This window comes from Panulirus ornatus, chromosome 41, assembly GCF_036320965.1.
Source record: "Panulirus ornatus isolate Po-2019 chromosome 41, ASM3632096v1, whole genome shotgun sequence".
Classification (NCBI taxonomy): Eukaryota; Metazoa; Arthropoda; class Malacostraca; order Decapoda; family Palinuridae; genus Panulirus; species Panulirus ornatus.
The window spans coordinates 19,158,145-19,177,843 of record NC_092264.1 but is presented as its reverse complement, the minus strand read 5'-3'; the positions used below and the strand labels follow the sequence as shown (position 1 = coordinate 19,177,843).

Here is a 19,699-nt window from a genome sequence, read left to right as displayed (position 1 = left end):
AGCCCATGATAACACCAGGTTTAGCCCATAATAACACCAGGTTTACCTGGGTGTAAAACCAGCCACAGGCAACACTAGCTTTAAAACTGTACTGCTTTGTTGTCACGCCAGTGGATACATCTGGGCCGAGATAGAATGGTAGGAATATTCCCTCACCAGTGTGGTAGGAATATTCCCCCACCAGTGTGGTAGGAATATTCCCTCACCAGTGTGGTAGGAATATTCCCTCACCAGTGTGGTAGGAATATTCCCCCACCAGTGTGGTAGGAATATTCCCTCACCAGTGTGGTAGGAATATTCCCTCACCAGTGTGGTAGGAATATTCCCCCACCAGTGTGGTAGGAATATTCCCTCACCAGTGTGGTAGGAATATTCCCTCACCAGTGTGGTAGGAATATTCCCTCACCAGTGTGGTATGAAGGTCTGGCGTTGTGGGCTGCAGTTCCTGGTGTGGGGGCTGGCGTCTGACCCACATGTGTCCCACACCAGAATTAAGATCAGTTTTTCCTCAGTGCCTCAACCCACAAGTGCTGGCTGGCGTACATTATGTTATAGTGTACACTGTATCTTACGGTGTACACAGTATGGTATGGTGTACGCAACATGGTATGATGTACACTGTATGTTATAGTGTACTCTGAATGTTATGGTGAACAGAGAATGCTATGGCGTTCACTGTATGTTATGGAGTATACTGTATGTTAAGTGTATACTTTATGTTATGGTGTACACTGTATGTTATAATGTGATGTTCTTGTGTTATTCTACGTGAGTGTACATCAGTATTTCAGTGTAATGTCACTGTAGGTAGTACATCATAATTCTACAGTTCAGTAGGTTGTTAGTTTCAGGTTATGAGTCATACTGTAGTGATGTATGTCCACAACCTATACGTCACATCCTACACTGTATAGTTCAGTATGATGATGTTGTGAGTCTTTATTATACGACCTAGGTTGTACGGTTCATCATGATGTTGTGTCTATGAGCAGCACACACGGGAAACAGCATGAAGAAACATCAGTAAACACATGAAGAATTATTGTATTTTTGTGATTAACGAATTACAGGAGAATACAGTAAATACAGGACAGCATACTTAAGTTTAAGAGGTTGTAGGATGATAGGGAATTTTCGAGCGATGGGGCCCCACCAGTGTAGAACTCCCTCCCCGTACAGTGCAAGAGATGGGGCCCCACCAGTGTAGAACTCCATCCCCGTACAGTGCAAGAGATGGGGCTCCACCAGTGTAGAACTCCCTCCCCGCACAGTGCAAGAGATGGGGCCCCACCAGTGTAGAACTCCATCCCCGTACAGTGCAAGAGATGGGGCCCCACCAGTGTAGAACTCCATCCCCGTACAGTGCAAGAGATGGGGCACCACCAGTGTAGAACTCCTTCCCCGCACAGTGCAAGAGATGGGGCCCCACCAGTGTAGAACTCCTTCCCCGTACAGTGCAAGAGATGGGGCCCCACCAGTGTAGTACTCCCTCCCCGTACAGTGCAAGAGATGGGGCCCCACCAGTGTAGAACTCCCTCCCCGTACAGTGCAAGATATGGGGCTCCACCAGTGTAGAACTCCTTCCCCGTACAGTGCAAGAGATGGGGCTCCACCAGTGTAGAACTCCTTCCCCGTACAGTGCAAGAGATGGGGCCCCACCAGTGTAGTACTCCCTCCCCGTACAGTGCAAGAGATGGGGCCCCACCAGTGTAGAACTCCCTCCCCGTACAGTGCAAGAGATGGGGCTCCACCAGTGTAGAACTCCTTCCCCGTACAGTGCAAGAGATGGGGCCCCACCAGTGTAGTACTCCCTCCCCGTACAGTGCAAGAGATGGGGCCCCACCAGTGTAGAACTCCCTCCCCGTACAGTACAAGAGATGAGGCCCCACCAGTGTAGAACTCCCTCCCCGTACAGTACAAGAGATGAGGCCCCACCAGTGTAGAACTCCCTCCCCGTACAGTGCAAGAGATGAGGCCCCACCAGTGTAGAACTCCCTCCCCGTACAGTACAAGAGATGAGGCCCCACCAGTGTAGAACTCCCTCCCCGTACACTAGATGTAGGTCATAACACACACGTGTCATGTTCTTCACGACGCTGATTGTGTTCTTCCTCCAATACCATTATCTATAGTATTTCAGTTCTATCGTGTTCTTCTGTCACTCTGCATCTCTTATTCTTGGATATTTTCCAAGGATATCAAAGATGCTGAGAGAGAGAGAGAGAGAGAGAGAGAGAGAGAGAGAGAGAGAGAGAGAGAGAGAGAGAGAGAGAGAGAGAGAGGTGGTGGGCGTCCTGGTCCAGGCGGGATCCTGGTAATGACAGGTTCTTGCGAGAATAATGACCAGCTCTTGATAGCCATATGCACAACGCCTCATTACCTCCAACCTTCCCAACCACACACAAAAATCCTTGTATGTCGTGTGGTGCAAACGCTTCTCCACACGTGACTACACCCCTGTGGCTACACCCCTGTGGCTACACCCTTGTGGGTACATCCCTGTAGCCTACATCGCCATGACTTCCTGATCAAGTCGAGAATGACCAGCAGATCTGGCCGCTGATCCATCATGTTGCCACCCGCAACACCTGGGTTCTGACACTCTGCACGAGCCAATCAACACATCGAGGGGCCAGCCGGACGTCCAGTCTTCCATTGACGAACATCATGCAAGAGTCACGTGACCAGCCTCTTGAGGTGTAGTGGGCGTGGCCGGTACGCATCCCATGTTCAATATGTAGGAACATCCACGGCCGGGTGTTCAACACGAGGCAGGTATAGCCACCGCCCTCATGTGAACACCATGTGGCCAATCCCGGATGACGGAACGGCAGCGGAACGGTGCGTTATCTGACACCAGCCACGTTCCTGTAAGACAGACGCCTTCTCCCGCGGTCCGTCGTCCACACCCTCACTTCCTGTGGTGTCCACACCATCACAAGTTGAGGCAGCCGTCCAGTCCAGCTCGGCTTCCTGCAGCAAGCACTTGCAGCCATACTGTTGAGCCACCTGTCACCCTGCTATCCTGGGGTACCACCAGCTGCCCTGCTATCCTGGGGTACCACCAGCTGCCCTGCTACATCGGCGGGCTCAAGAGTACCAAGATAGCCCCAGGGTCTGGCTGGTACCTACTAGTGCCTCATAGCCTCGTGCCACCGCAGGCATCAGGACCAGGCACATACAGACTCCCCCAGGACCAGCAGCGAGTGAAGGAGTCACTGAAGGTCAACGTGCAGACGGCGGCGACATTTAGCGACTCGGGATCATTAAGCAGGTGATGGGTGGCAGGTGTGGGGGGGGGGGGGGGGGCTGGGCTTGGGGACCCGGTATGCATACTGATATATATACCTGCTCCTATACATGGCTTCACTTACATCAACGCGAGTTCATATATGCTGACCCATATACATATGTTCATACGTACATATACTGTACCCAAACACGGACACATGCAGGTACATGCATCATGCAGCTCCGTAGATTCAGTTCTTATGATAAAGTCGTGATGCCCTGGCGGCCAGGAAGACCGTACGGTCATGTACGGCAGCCTGGCTCTCTCAAGGAATGGTCCCTATGACGTACCTCTGAACTGCTGCATCTGCACACACCTCACCTCCACACCCCGGGATCAGCAGCAACGTACGACCTTCCAGGGTCCTGGTTGTACCTACTGGATCTTGGTGGGATCTTCACGCACCGTAATTGTACTTTGTTTCTTTTACATATATTGTCATTACAAAGTCTATCGCTCGTTTTTGAATCAGTTACCCATCATATCAGCTGTTCCCTTGGTATACATAAATACATCATTATATAAAGTTGAAACTAGTAATGACCCCAAGGTACTTCCATCTATACAGTATGAACCAGAACCTGCGTGTAACCCTCCTCTCCTGCACCCACACCTCTGCCGCTCACCTCCACCAGAGGCTACCCCTGCCATGCCACTTCCTGTAGCCGCTCACCTCCACCAGAAGCTACCCTTGCCATGCTACCCTCTGTAGGCTTGTCAGACTCTGCTTCAGTACATCATTTGTGAGTCATAATGTATGTTTAACATTCAATGTTCAGCAGTCACACAGTCAAACAAAAAGTCTTCCAACACAACACCACCTCCACCTACTTGGTACCTAATTCTATGCGACAGTCCTCGACCTCTCTCAACCAGTCCAATGCTCTGGTGGTACGTATGGACGAGGAGGGACGCTTGCCAGGATGAAGGGATGCAGAGGTTCTACACCAGGAAGTGGACGTGAAAACAAGGAAAACATTGGAAACCGCCCACTTTGCCGGTAAAAGGAACAGTAACACCAGAGTAGAAGCTTCACGTGGGGGGCGCGGCAGCATAAATGGTGCTCTGTGATTGGCTGGTGTACGGCGGAGCAACACCGGGAACAATCAAAATTGCCTCCATTTCCTCGACCCGTCAGTTTAATACATAAACTGGTGTTCCTCTCCTGATGTATCTTTATCATCATCATGAAGATAGTGACAAAAAAGTTAAGAAATAATTCCTGTCCTTTGTTTCTAATTTTCTTGCTATCTTCTGCACAAAGAAAACACTGGCAAAACACACACACCAGAACTACCTGACAATCACTAATGACCCGGCCCCCATAACCTAGTACAAGCCTCAACCACCAGTCATACACACATCTGCATCTCCAGACAACAATGGGTCATCCCTCACGTCCTCACTGGACACAACCCATCTCACTACCATTACAAACACAGATTCATCAGACCACAAGACACGTCGTGTCGTACATACAACCACCACACGGAGGACACCCCTCGCTTGTCTAGTACTCACCCTACAAAGACACACACTTTACAATGTCTGACCAGTGGATGTGGCCGGGTTTTCGAGCACTGTGGGCCGGCCATATATTGCATTTTCACATACTGAATTTTTCTACATCTTGAATGCCCAACGTAGGTCAGCAGAACCTTGATTAAGTGGTTCCATTTCATATCATTAGACACACGAGTGAGAGGTAATGATCATTACTGTGTTGCCGGATAGTACTCCGTGTGTGATGTGTCTGCCACAGTTAACTTTACATACTGCTGTCTGTCTTCTGTTGCCAACCTCACCACTCACCTCCCAATGTAACTGACTTCACCACAAGTCATGTATTATTAACTCCACCAGACATCAACTGTTGCTGACTTCACCAGACACTATCAGAGAAGGAGAGTTTAGGAGTCTCCTTCCCCACACATTATGTAAAGTGTGTGGGAAGCTGTCAGGGGCCCGTCCTCCTCATCCTATCTGCATGTCTGCTGGCGGTTGGGCTGCCCTACCCCGCACGTCTGGGTCGCCTCTCCCTCACTTATCCTGACAATCTTACGATAATATCCCACAAACGTGGACCACAAAGGAAGTACTGTTATGAAACCTCTTAATGTTGTCTGAGATTAGTCAAGACAGATGACACTGACTTCCGGGTCTGTAGGGGAACAGCATTTTGCCTTAATTTATTCATCCAATAAATCTAGCCGCTCTCGACACGCTGGTAATATCAGCAAATCACACAACAGACCTACGAAGCAAACAACATACTGAACACCGTTTCTTAATGAAAGTTTAGATATTTTTCATTCATGTTTTGATTTATGTCTGGATCATATTTTAGACTTCTGCCTGAGGCTCCTTGTGTAGACCTCGCCATGACCAATCAGCGGTTGGTTACAGAACATGATATCAAAATTTCTATATTAGTTACGAGACAGTAAACCTGCAGCACGATACACACTGTGGACGAGACAGTAAACCTGCAGAAGTGTGGACGCACCAGACACAAGCCCTACACACGACTCTGCTTGGTATTCCCTGCATGGTGCACCGCTGGACTGAAGCTGCATATTTTGGCCTGCGGGAAGTTTCTCTATGTAAACTGCCTGACTACCGCCTCGGTCTGTCACCCATCGCTGGTTACAGCCGCCCACGGAGGGAGGGAGGGAGTCCTCACAGTGGACAGTAGCCTCGTCCACCCACAAACTGACCCACTGTTACTAGTATTCTTAGACCAAGACGAACCTGATTAAGATCCCATTCGTTATGTTACTACATAGCTGCGCTGTGTCCTACTCTGGACCCGAGAGAGAGAGAGAGAGAGAGAGAGAGAGAGAGAGAGAGAGAGAGAGAGAGAGAGAGAGAGAGACCAATTCCTGCAAGGAGATTATTTTCATCTAAATTTCCCTCATATGGTTAGTTTTTCAGTCGTGAAACTAATCCTGCTTTTCTCTGGACCTCTCAATCATGTCTTGTTCCTTACGATAGTCTGGAGACCAGAATGAGTCGCGTCCTCAGGCTGTAGTCTGCGTTGAGCGTTGACGTGGGTCAGTATGGCGTCTGATGTTTTTTAATTAAAGCTTCTCGCTATGAATGCTGCCATTGTTTGCTTTTCAAGCGGCGACTATGATTTGCTTCGTAGATTTCAGATGGTTACTGGTGATAACTCGAAGATCCTCATCATCCTGCACCGCACCAAGCACTTCTTCACCCATCATGAAGTCACATTATTTGTTCTTATCTCAACGAACGCATAACTTACCGTACGCCTACGCTCATTCTTATTTACCAGCTCTTGGGGCAAGTCAGCAACCCTCCAGGTCACCCATGATAACAGTATGGCTGCTGGAGGTCATTATAGCACGATTCATATCTATATCGTCTGCATATTCATCGACCGGTAAGGTTAATGTTAGATGAACAGAAAACATTGTAAACTGAAGTGGTCCCAGAGGTAAGCTATCTGGTACGTCACTCCTAACATTAAAGATTTATGATAGTTTTCTATTGACTTTGAACTCGTTAATTTGTTTTAGTCAGCCACGATCACCCAGCTCAGCTGCATACTACCACACCAGCATCATGAAATATCATACCACGCAAGTCCCTCGTGTGGGACTTTATTATATGTCTTTCAAAAGTGTAGAAGGACGACATCAGATACTATTTTCATCATGGCAGTTCTGTAATGTGCTCCAGTAAATTAGTCTGTCGGGGTCAGTCGTTGCGGAAACCTTGCTGGTTATGTCAGACGTTTCTTGTCTTCAACGGACCATGTAAGCTGACCCCTGACGAAGGTGACATCATCACTCTGACACTACCTGGACGGCAGTACAACGTACGTACATTGCTGGTGACCAAGGTACGGGCGGGTACCCTCCCTCTGACAGTAAACCATCATGGGAAATAGTCTCATGACATGCCTCTCCTGTGGTGTCGACGGGTCATGTGCCTCTGTGGTCATATGAAGGTGTGCACGACCACCAGGAGCTGGTTCATCTATCAAAAAAAAAAATGGACTTCCGTTGTGTGTGAGACGTTCTCCTTTGCTGGTCAGCAGGTTTGAGGGACTGTAGGATCGTCAACTGCCAGAGTCATTAGGTCGCTAACGTTAGGTTATAACCACAACGAATGATCTTAAAGACTTTCCTAAGGTGTTAGAGGTAATTTCTTCAAGACCACTTACACTTTCACTGTGTATGTGGCCCATCATCGCCACCATGCAGACTGGACCACACCAGGATGGCTCGGCGCTGTAGGACATGAGGCCCCGGTTCTATCAGCTTGTATTCCTATGGATCACTTCACAGAGGTTTTGCTTCTTACTACACATCACATTGTTCGTGGTTACTGTTCATGTTTCTGTAGTGTTCCTGTTATATTGGTCTCGTCATTATTTCTTCACTTGTGTGTTCTGTAATGACCAGCCATAAAGGTGCCAGTGTTCCGAGATGCCTCACCTCGGGCTCACCACAACAACTCCCTAACAATAACGTTTTCTAAACCGTCATCCAACCAAGGTGTCGTCTGCCTTCCGAAGACTTTGACAAGTTTTGTTCTTTGTTTTCTTTCTGAAGCTTGACCACATTTTTTCATTCTACTTTTGCATCGTTTTCTCTTACGCTGGAAATATCATTCATCATCATTATTCATCATCAACATTATCATTATTGTCTGGGTAAATGATGATCGTTATAGCTTTCTATATTTGGCAAATATTGTGGGTGACGACGTGTGATAAATGTCATTTTCAATGATCTACATAGCTATCACGTCTTAAAGGGGGGGGGGGGCTGCTAGGTACTGGGGGGGGGTACTGATAATGAGACAGCCCAACAGCTTGAGGGCCCACCCAGGCCTGATAGCTTAGGGGGCCCTGAAAATGAGAGGACCCAACATTACTTAAATCACCCGAGGGTCGATAGTATGGGAGGGAGTCCTTGCATACTTAACGGTGGTCAATACTTGTGCGAACCACACGACCTTCCCAGGTTTAATCTATCAGTCCCGCGAGTCTTCTTACGCTTGCAGTCAAAGCCCATCTTGCAAAAATATATTCATTTCTAAGCTTGACAACAAGTGGGGTGAGAACACCAGTTAGCGGCGAGACCAGCGTGTGTCTGCCATCCCTGCCCGCCCACCACTGCCTCACCCAACACTGCCTGCCGCCAGCGGCGGAGTCGGGGTCTGCTGACGCTCACTACCAGTGCAACGCTCCCTGGTCACTACCAGTGCAACGCTCCCTGGTCACTACCACTGCAACACTCCCTGGTCACTTCCAGTGTTCTTCTATACTGATCACTGAGGATTACATATCCATCTTAAACGCAAGACTCAGTTGGCGTCACTTTCCTCCCTTCTCTCTAGAACATCCACATCCACTACATCCACACCCAGTACATCCACATCCACTACATCGACATCCACTACATCCACAGCCACTACATACACATCCACTACATCCACATCAACTTCGTTATATCTATCCCCACACTTATATCCTCCTCACTCAGTCCTCAGTATATCTATGACGTTCTTTTCCTCCTATGTGTGTGTGTGTGTGTGTGTGTGTGTGTGTGTGTGTGTGTGTGTGTGTGTGTGTGTGTGTGTATTTGTGCAGCAGAGGGAGAGTGTTCTGCACTCGTGGGGTTTCGTCACTTGAAATTTCTTTACCATCAAATAACTCGTGAAACATATGAGGCTGGCATACACACTGTGTGTGTGTGTGTGTGTGTGTGTGTGTGTGTGTGTGTGTGTGTGTGTGTGTGTAAAGAGGAAGCAGTTCTCTGTACGTACATGTGTCTACACCTTCTAATTGCCCGGCCTGAGTGGTGCACTAAACAGAGGGCGCGTCACTCATCATGACACCAGCCAGCGTGGCCTCATGTTGCTCCCTGTATGACCCTGCCATCTCCACTAGCTACATCCTTCCCCTCCTCCCCCGACCTGGCTTTTCCCATGGTCACCCGCCCCTTCACCTGGCCTCCCTCCCTCACCTCCCCTCCACACACACACACACACACACACACACACACACACACACACACACCGCCGCCCGCCACCCACATCCGTGTCCCGGATCATCCACTTCACCAGCCTCAGCCAGTATCCCTCACCCATCTTCACTCCTCCTCCCATCCACTAACTCATCCTGCTTCCACACCCACCCACAATGATCCCTCGCCTCCAACCCACATGTCTACTTCACTTCAACTTTACTGTCATGTCCAGCTAGCCCACACCTCACCCCTAACACCACTGTATTTCCTCTTAAACACATTACACTGTACACACTTCACCCGCGCTCCCTCTCTGGCCATTCTTACTCATGCCCTCAGCGGCGCGAGACTCACTGCGTCCCACCTCCTTACTCATGATCACAGTGCCACCACACGGACTGCCCCCCGCCCTCATGTCCTCAGTGGCACCAGACGTGGCACTGTTCCCGAGCACAACGATAACGCAGGAGACCATCGTGTTCTTGTACGAGGCGGGGGTCGGGTATCAACAACTTGTCTCCAGTATCCCACATGGGATTCAACACCGTCCACATGGGATCCAACACTATCCATATAGGATCCAACACCATCCACATAGGATCATACACCGTCCGCAAGGGATCCAACACCATACATATGAAATCCTACACCACCCACTTGTCCTTTGATTCCTGCATGGTTTATCACTGGAAACATATGTAGTCTGGTCGCTTACACAGATAGCATGTCCAGGGAACTACAGTGAACTAGTGATTCTAAAGGTATTCTCCCCTTCATCGTTATTAAGCGATATGACGGATAAGGTAAATGATGGTCTATCCACACACACACACACACACACACACACACACACACACACACACAGAGTCGTGAAGACTACACAGAACTCAACAGTTTCTATGGAAACATAAAATGGGAAGTGGAATTCGATTGTCAGGAGCCAAGGTTCTATTGGAGGAGGGTTCAGTGAAATTTACAATGAATGAAGATGAAGATGGTAGCTGTAGCTTCACATGCGAAGGTGAGATTAACGAACGACAACTAATGCATAATGATAACACGAATAACAAGGATGTACGTGATGCAGTAACACACAGTAACACTTTTGAAAAATGGTGAGGTTCTAACAATATGATGAGATACTAACAATATGGTGAGGTTCTAACAATATGGTGAGATACTAACAATATGGTGAGGTGCTAACAATATGGTGAGGTACTAACAATATGGTGAGGTACTAACAATATGGTGAGGTGCTAACAATATGGTGAGGTACTAACAATATGGTGAGGTACTAACAATATGGTGAGGTACTAACAATATGGTGAGGTGCTAACAATATGGTGAGGTACTAACAATATGGTGAGGTACTAACAATATGGTGAGGTACTAACAATATGGTGAGGTGCTAACAATATGGTGAGGTACTAACAATATGGTGAGGTGCTAACAATATGGTGAGGTACTAACAATATGGTGAGGTACTAACAATATGGTGAGGTACTAACAATATGGTGAGGTGCTAACAATATGGTGAGGTACTAACAATATGGTGAGGTACTAACAATATGGTGAGGTGCTAACAATATGGTGAGGTATTAACAATATGGTGAGGTACTAACAATATGGTGAGGTACTAACAATATGGTGAGGTACTAACAATATGGTGAGGTGCTAACAATATGGTGAGGTATTAACAATATGGTGAGGTACTAACAATATGGTGAGGTACTAACAATATGGTGTTTTGTGTATAAAGAGACAGACTGGGAGACTGTGGATTCTCACGGAGACAGAGAATCATAGAGACACAAGTTCTCACAGCCAGTGTCCACAGGAGGAGCTCAGTGACCACATAGGGATCACAGGTGCTGCTGAAACGTCATTACTGTGTCTTATCTTCACTCAGGCGGCACAAACACTAACGGGATCACGTATGATACGTCAGCTGGAACGTAATGCTTCCATATGACTCTGTGGTGAAGGAGGATCTAAGAAGGAGGGAGGAGCCATTCTCCAGGCTTAGATTGGTACAATATGGCGGTGTCACTGTTGGAATAAGTGGCCGTGCCTCTGCTGGAACAACTAACGAGGGTTACCATCGTTAACCCCGACATCCTCGCCAACTAATGAAACACACTCATCCTGTCTGGCTGAAGTACAAACAAGGCTACGAGGCACTCGAGGAGAGTGTCTCTCGGTTATCACATGGCAGGTGCGTCCGGGTGTAGCCCAGAGGAGGTGTGTCGAGTGGGTGGCCCTGGGTGGCCATTGCCAGGGGTGGGCGTGGCCAGGGGTGGGCGTGCCGGGTGGGTGGCTGAGTGGTGGGCGTGCCGAGCGGGTGGCCCAGGGTGTGTGTGGTCGAGGGGCGGGCGTGCTGAGCGGGTGGCCCAGGGTGAGCATGATGGGTGAATGAATTGGTCTGGGGTGGGCTGTCGTGACGACGGATGGGTGGCCTAAGGGTGGGCTGACGGGCGGGCGTCTCGATGGGGGTAGGCGTGATAGGCGGATTTACCGAGGGGGAGTGGGAGAGGGGGGTGGTGGCGGCGGCTGGGAGAGGAAGGGGATGGGTGTGACGGTTGGATGTGGAAGGGGTTGGGTGTGACGGTGGGTGCGGGAGGGAGGCGGGTGAGTGTGGGTGCGGGAGGGAGGTGGGTGTGACGGGCGGACGGTGAGTGGTGCAGGGTAGAACTCGGCTGCGTCAGTCATGGTGGTGACGGGGCCGCTGCTGGAGGTGCGCTACACGACCACACTACCACACTCCACTCTGACTCGCCAGCCATAACCGTTGGACAATTGTCGTGTGATTCATTGAGGTGCACCTTCAAGGATGACCTTGCCGTCTTGTGGTACCTGTGACTTAATGATATAAGACATTAACTCAGTCATCACATGTAACGTTGATACAAAACCACCCTTCATACGTGACACGTGCCTGACGATGGAAGCAACAAGAGTGTGGCTGCCCCAGTGTCAACCCTGGACTCCCACGCTGCTACACGAGTAGTGTCGTCGTGTGACCTGACCTGACCTGCTCTGGGGTGTCCTGCTATGAAGATGGTCTGTCGTCTGGATCACGTAACTACTGATTATGTTCGTGCATGATGTCATCTGGTTAGGTTCCACTTTAACTGCCCTCTTATCAATAACACGTCATGCACTGGTCTCCTATTCATCTTTCTCTAATGTTTCCCTGTCCTCCATTTGTTTGTGTTCGTCAAGGTTGAGGAGACGAAGATTATACGCGTTTATGTGTCGCAGTCACTCTGTAATTCGACATAAAGTCGTCACAACACAAAAGTCTGTCTTTCATCAGTCAGTGATGATCCACCTGTACTGTGTAGTTTGTTCTTCTACCCAGTGACATGTTAGGTGACGGAGGGCAACGTCGGGGAACACAGGCTGACCACCAGAGTAAAGGTCGGCCCAGGTACTGGGTCTCTCCCTATAAAAATGTCAGTAGCCTCAGCCCTGCCTGGCCAGGGACACCTCACAACTATTATTATATATATATATATATATATATATATATTGTGTGTGTGTGTTGTGTGTGTGTGTGTGTGTGTGTGTGTGTGTGTGTGTGTGTGTGTGTGTGTGTGTGTGTGTATACACAAAACGCCAGCCTACAGGATATATCTCACGTTGGATAATAACATTCACGACGCCAATGTCTGAAAAAGAAATTAGAACTGAACGTTTGATGAACCTAGAATTTTGTTGTGTTCAGCAGACCATCAGGACGGAGCAACTGTCCTGACCAGGTGGTGCAACACAGTGTCAGGAGGACACACACACACACACACACTCCCAGCACAACCACCCAGGACCCCAGGCAGGACGACCCTCTACCCATACACCATCAAACACAAATATATTAATCTGGATCCCGTCCTTCCTTACCTCGTTCACAGCAGCGAGTGTATTCTCGAGGGGCCAGAGTCTTCCCCCACACACCCATACAGTGTGAATATGTTGACATCACTGCCAGTATCTCGTACACCCTCACAATGTTGATGGAAATTTGTCTCATGGATTCTCTTTCATGACGATCTTCCCGCCTGGCATTTTGTCCATTGTCAGGGGCGGCGCCCTACCCAACCCCCCGTGTTGTGACCCGCACGCTGGCATTTGTGGCTTGACATTCTGGCCCTAGCACGTCCCTACCCCAGCCTCACACCCGACCCCAGCCTTACACCAGACCCCAGCCTCACACCAGACCCCAGCCTCACACCAGACCCCAGCCTCACACCAGACCCCAGCCTCACACCAGACCCCAGCCTCACACCAGACCCCAGCCTCACACCAGACCCCAGCCTCACACCAGACCCCAGCCTCACACCAGACCCCAGCCTTCCACCAGACCCCAGCCTCACACCAGACCCCAGCCTCATACCAGACCCCAGCCTCACACCAGACCCCAGCCTTCCACCAGACCCCAGCCTCACACCAGACCCTAGCCTCACACCAGACCCCAGCCTCACACCAGACCCCAGCCTCACACCAGACCCCAGCCTCACACCAGACCCCAGCCTTCCACCAGACCCCAGCCTCACACCAGACCCCAGCCTCATACCAGACCCCAGCCTCACACCAGACCCCAGCCTTCCACCAGACCCCAGCCTCACACCAGACCCTAGCCTCACACCAGACCCCAGCCTCACACCAGACCCCAGCCTCACACCAGACCCCAGCCTCACACCAGACCCCAGCCTCACACCAGACCCCAGCCTCACACCAGACCCCAGCCTTACACCAGACACCAGCCTCACACCAGACTCAAACCAGAATGTACTATCATTACATACGACAATTCATTTTTATGTGAAACAGAAAAAGATAACGACTGAAGTGTTTATATTTGAAGGATGGTTCTCCCATAATGTCAGCAGATGTTCACATGACCCCACGTACGTGTCAGCACAATACCATTGTGTACACAGACTGTGGCATTAAGTAACACATGACGCATGCGCCAAGAAGCAACACAAAGTCACTTGTTTACTGACCAGAATCTCTTGCTTCACTCCCGTCCGCCTCTGTCAGAAATCGCTAACGAAGAGGTTTATCTAACTTTTGTAACCTTTGTATCTTATTGTATATCTGTATCAAGCTAAGGTGTTCTCTCCTGCTTAACGTAGTCTCTTTATCTTTATCAAAACCTGAAGATTGGGATTTATCATTCATTCTCTGGAACTCCAGGAAGCTGTACACAAGACAGCACCAACTGGACGAGTTAGAAGGATCGAACCTTCTGAGAGGCTGACTACAGTAACACATGAGTGGCTGACCACAGTAACACATGAGTGGCTGACTACAGTAACATATGAGTGGCTGACCACAGTAACACATGAGAGGCTGACCACAGTAATACATGAGAGGCTGACCACAGTAACACATGAGTGGCTGACCACAGTAACACATGAGTGGCTGACCACAGTAACACATGAACAACATAAAGATGACAGCTACAGGGAAACACGTGCAATACGAGCCACAGTGAATGGTCAACCATATTATAATGAGCCACATAACATAAGGACGGCAGTATGACGTGCCACAACACATGTGACGACAGAAGAAGTGTCACATTATGTTGTGGATGACAAGAAAAACAAGAACACTAGCGATGGCAGAACACGGGCAAGAACACTAGCGATGGCAGAACACGGGCAAGAATGTAACACGGGCGACAGCAGAACACCATGGAGGGTGATCGCGGGCGACGGTGAATACGGCTATCAGAGGTTGTGCTCCTGGTGAAGGATGAAGACAGTATGAGAGGCAACAGAGAGAACAGGACAAAAGATAAACAATATAACCGCATGAAAATACAGACCTAATAAAACAGGTAAGTTGATAAGTCGTCGTCCTCAGTACAACACACACTGAGGAGAGCCACAGGTTGTGGTGAGGTGCGGCCACACCAACACAAGGTCTACTGCACACCATCTACCTCAGTCAGACTGAGACATGAGACAAGGAAGACCCGGAACTGTAGTGGAACACGGGACTTTGTGTAACCTGGGCCACAGTGAGGAGGGACATGATCAGTGCGACGTAAGCTTCGTCAGTAGCCTGGTTGACCATAACGGCTTGTTACCGTACAACGCCAGCCAATCAGCACCAGGTGATACAAGGTCATAACACACGTGGCCGCTTGTTACACAACGTACAATAAAACGATGAATTTGGTAAACGTACGTCAGTAAAGCACGAGCCACTGTACGACATAATGAAGATGAAAATAAAGTAATTGAGAACAACATCCCACTGAAACTAATGCCAGAGTAAGACACGTGCATGACTGTAAACGCAGACCGCATGAACTGGCAGGGGAGTGAGTCCTGGGCTGCACCTCACCACCACAGCTCATCATATACTATCAAACACAAGTCAGTAAAACGTCTTGATTGCCAAAAAATGAAAGTTGTGTTGGTGGGCGGGTGGTGCCTCGTGCCGTCCCTGTGTCTGGGGTTGGGTTACGCCTCTGGCTTCACCACAGCCTCAGGAACCGTCTGACATTATCAGTTGTTTACATATTCAACTTCTCGTCTGAGAAAAAACAAAAAAACGTGTTTGGTTTGGAGAAGAAGAGCAGATGTTCCGCCACACACACCACTGTTGCTAATGTAAATGTGCATATATAGTATGAAGCAGCTGACGTACCTAACTCTTAAACATATGTTGCATAGTGGAAAGAATAGGAAGAAAATAATACACACACACACACACACACACACACACACACACACACACACACACACACACAAGGAGTAGACACCTGCTTGAGCATGTTTGTGGATGATGGCACAGTACTGAGGAAGACAAGTGAGAAGTATTGCATCATCCTGCAAGACGACCAAGACAAACTGCAGCACGGTAGATACGCAGGAGGTCTTCACCTCCTGCAGGAGGTGGATGAAGGGGTAGTACGCGTGGGTTACCCCCACCCCCCAGGGAACCACGTGACCCTCTACAGCTCAAACCTCAACTGGTATTTTCTTAATGATTTCTACTTGTGGGTTGTGTTGTCAGGTGCTGGAGCAGGGTCAATAACCTGGTCTTTACTGTGTCCGGTGCTGCCAGTGGTCAGTAACGTGGTCTTCACTGTATCACAGGCTGATAGACAGTCAATAAAGCGAGAGTGTTTAGGCGACGGTATATGAATGACGTCACACGAAACAATAACCTCGTGTATGTTTAGCTGTTATCTTAATGTTACGTTGTGCACTGCCTACCTGCTGGTGGCCGCACACCTCCGCCGGGCAGTGTCGCCTCCGTCTGATGTTATGGTTGTCTTGGTAAGTTTCCGGAAGATATTTTGTCGTTGTATGTTTGCTGATTCTTGCTCTCTGGAATTTTGTTCTCATAAATCCCGGGATTTGTGGCGCCAACTCTGATGATGACTGTGTTGCGCGGGTCGTCCCTTACATCAAGCGCCTTCCTCCTGCCCACACCCTACACTGTACGCCTCCTCCGCCGACGTCACCGTCATATTCCATTCACCGCCCGGCCGGACCCTGGCAGCCACGCCGTGGGATTCTGAGGTTCATTAGTATGTACGTGGACACGAGGATGTGATAACCCGACCACACTACTGTCCCCTCCCCTGGTGGCGGTACCAGCAGCCTGTGTGTGTGTGTGTGTGTGTGTGTGTGTGTGTGTGTGTGTGCTGGTCCTATTACAAGGTCAGCAATATACTGCAGTTATCGTGACCACTTGTTTATTTGCTTGCTGCTCTGAGCAGACACAGGAGCAGCCATGATATTAGGAAGTCTATATATAGTTATTCATTAATGGTAAGTCTTTGTTCATGTTCACCATTGTATCAGCTGGTACTTGAGTTACCAGACTCGTGCGTTCTCTCTTCATGTCACTACGAGCCACAACACCATCAGCGTCTCGCGCCACGCTGGGGCAACGCTACCCACCAACAGCGCAACACTTGCCACCATCGTCCCGGTACCTCCCTCAGTGGACCCAGCAACACACATGCTTGAGGGAACATCTTGTTGCTGTGTCTGGCCGCCACACAACAAGATCTGTGGTTTATGCTGCCTTGGGAAAGTTGAACAGCGAATGACTGTATGTGTTGCATTTACCATCAATCAAGAATGAAGGTAGCTGAAGCAGAAGCCATACTACACATCCTCACTGACGGGGGAGAAGATATTCAAAAAACAGTTATGACAAAGTATGCACAGGAAAATAAGGTCGATTTTCAATAGTCCCATGTCAGGTATTCCAATGAAACAGTCTCACTCTTATAGACCGTCGACCAGTGCTTAATACGACCATGGAGGAGGAGGAGGACGACGAGGACGATGTACAAGTGTTGGTTTGAAGACAAAATTGCTTTTTTATTTTCTTCGCCTGACTTCAAAGAGGATACTTGAGGGAACCTTGTGATATGAGTCCTGACGTCATCAAGAGGGCAGCACTATAAAACTTTGAGACTCACATTAACAGTATGACCTTAAGGGTCTGCTTAGGCTGGTACGACTCTGGATGCGAGACGAAGACCATACAGTGCTGAAGGCAGGGTCTGGCCTCTGGTCAGTGTGGGTCGCACAGCCGCAAGTTGACATCCCAACATCACTAACATCAGTTTTGGTTCCGTTGCTCCGCTTGCTGAAGCGTCGACTGTCTGGTATCTTTATATCCAGTGTGACCTTACAGCCAGGTATATCTGTATCATCACTACGACCCTAGCGACGGGGACAGACCACTGATAATATCTATATGCATCACTAATACGACCCTAGCGACGGGGGTAGGGCACAGCTACTCCTCGGACAACAGATACGACCTTCCTTGGTAATGTTAAAACTTGAGATATGATTGTCCTCCAGCATAGATCTTCGCAAAACATGATTCTTATACCAACTAGATTGATTTCAAGGTAGAGTGACTGGCATAGATATGGCAGCGGTACCTGTGTGTCCAGCATCATCAAACATGACCGGCTCTCACACCTGTGCCTGGCCTCGCGAGGTCTGCTACTGCTACACACAATATGTCACTTGTCTCGCTCCTCCCGCTACATTAATCCATAAGTTTCTGTTCTCTTCTACTATCACGAACAGCCTCGTTAGACCCAGTGGATTGTTGCTGTAGGAATTCAGTTGTATAACTAACTGGAAAGAGCAACTACAGGAAGAGTTACTTTACTTGTTTCTTCTTGTATTACTAACTACCACCACAGATAACTACCACCACAGATAACTACCACCACAGATAACTACCACCACAGATAACTACTACCACAGATAACTACTACCACAGATAACTACCACCACAGATAACTACCACCACAGATAACTACCACCACAGATAACTACCACCACAGATAACTACTACCACAGATAACTACTACCACAGATAACTACCACCACAGATAACTACCACCACAGATAACTACCACCACAGATAACCACCACCACAGATAACTACCACCACAGATAACTACTACCACAGATAACTACCACCACAGATAACTACCACCACAGATAACTACCACCACACATAACTACCACCACAGATAACTACTACCACAGATAACTACCACCACAGATAACTACTACCACAGATAACTACCACCACAGATAACTACCACCACAGATAACTACTACCACAGATAACTACTACCACAGATAACTACCACCACAGATAACTAATACCACAGATAACTACCACCACAGATAACTACCATCACAGATAACTACCACCACAGATAACTACCACCACAGATAACTACCACCACAGATAACTACTACCACAGATAACTACTACCACAGATAACTACCACCACAGGTAACTACGACCACAGATAACTACGACCACAGATAACCACCACCACAGATAACTACTACCACAGATAACTACTACCACAGATAACTACCACCACAGATAACTACCACCACAGATAACTACCACCGCACATAACTACCACCACAGATAACTACTACCACAGATAACTACCACCACAGATAACTACTACCACAGATAAGGCCACATATAACAGAATCCATCCCATGTTATCTTCACGCCCACTCTGGCGTTACGGAGGTCAGGCTGGCCACTGTGAGGCACGACCACCACCGCATCTGTTTAGTAAAATATTACCGCCTAATGGCGAGGGGAACACTGAGCCTGGTCCAACAGCTGTCGCGAGAGGACGCGTGGTTACGATGAGAAAAGTTAATCAGTCAGTTTAATGATTTTATTTACCACGTCACCGACCGTGTGTGGACACAACAGGTTTGATATTGATGGTAAGGAGACGTGAGGTGGAGCAGGACGACAACTTGCAGCGTGTGTGGAGGCCACTGGACATTAGATTAGCGTATTGTCCTCCGAGGCAATGAACAAGACGCTGTTGGGAATACTGAAAACAACGTTT

General features: G+C 48.7%; 1 protein-coding gene across 2 annotated transcripts in view; it reads left to right on the top strand.

Moving 5' to 3' along the window:
- The first annotated feature begins 11,985 nt into the window (after positions 1–11,985).
- The window catches only part of LOC139761746 (uncharacterized), a 112,127-nt gene continuing 104,413 nt past the window's right edge, over positions 11,986–19,699 (top strand). For both annotated transcript variants that reach the window (XM_071686162.1, XM_071686160.1), the window contains exon 1: positions 11,986–12,375. The gene's annotated coding sequence lies outside the window, so the exon portion shown is untranslated. The remainder of the gene's footprint in view (positions 12,376–19,699) is intronic.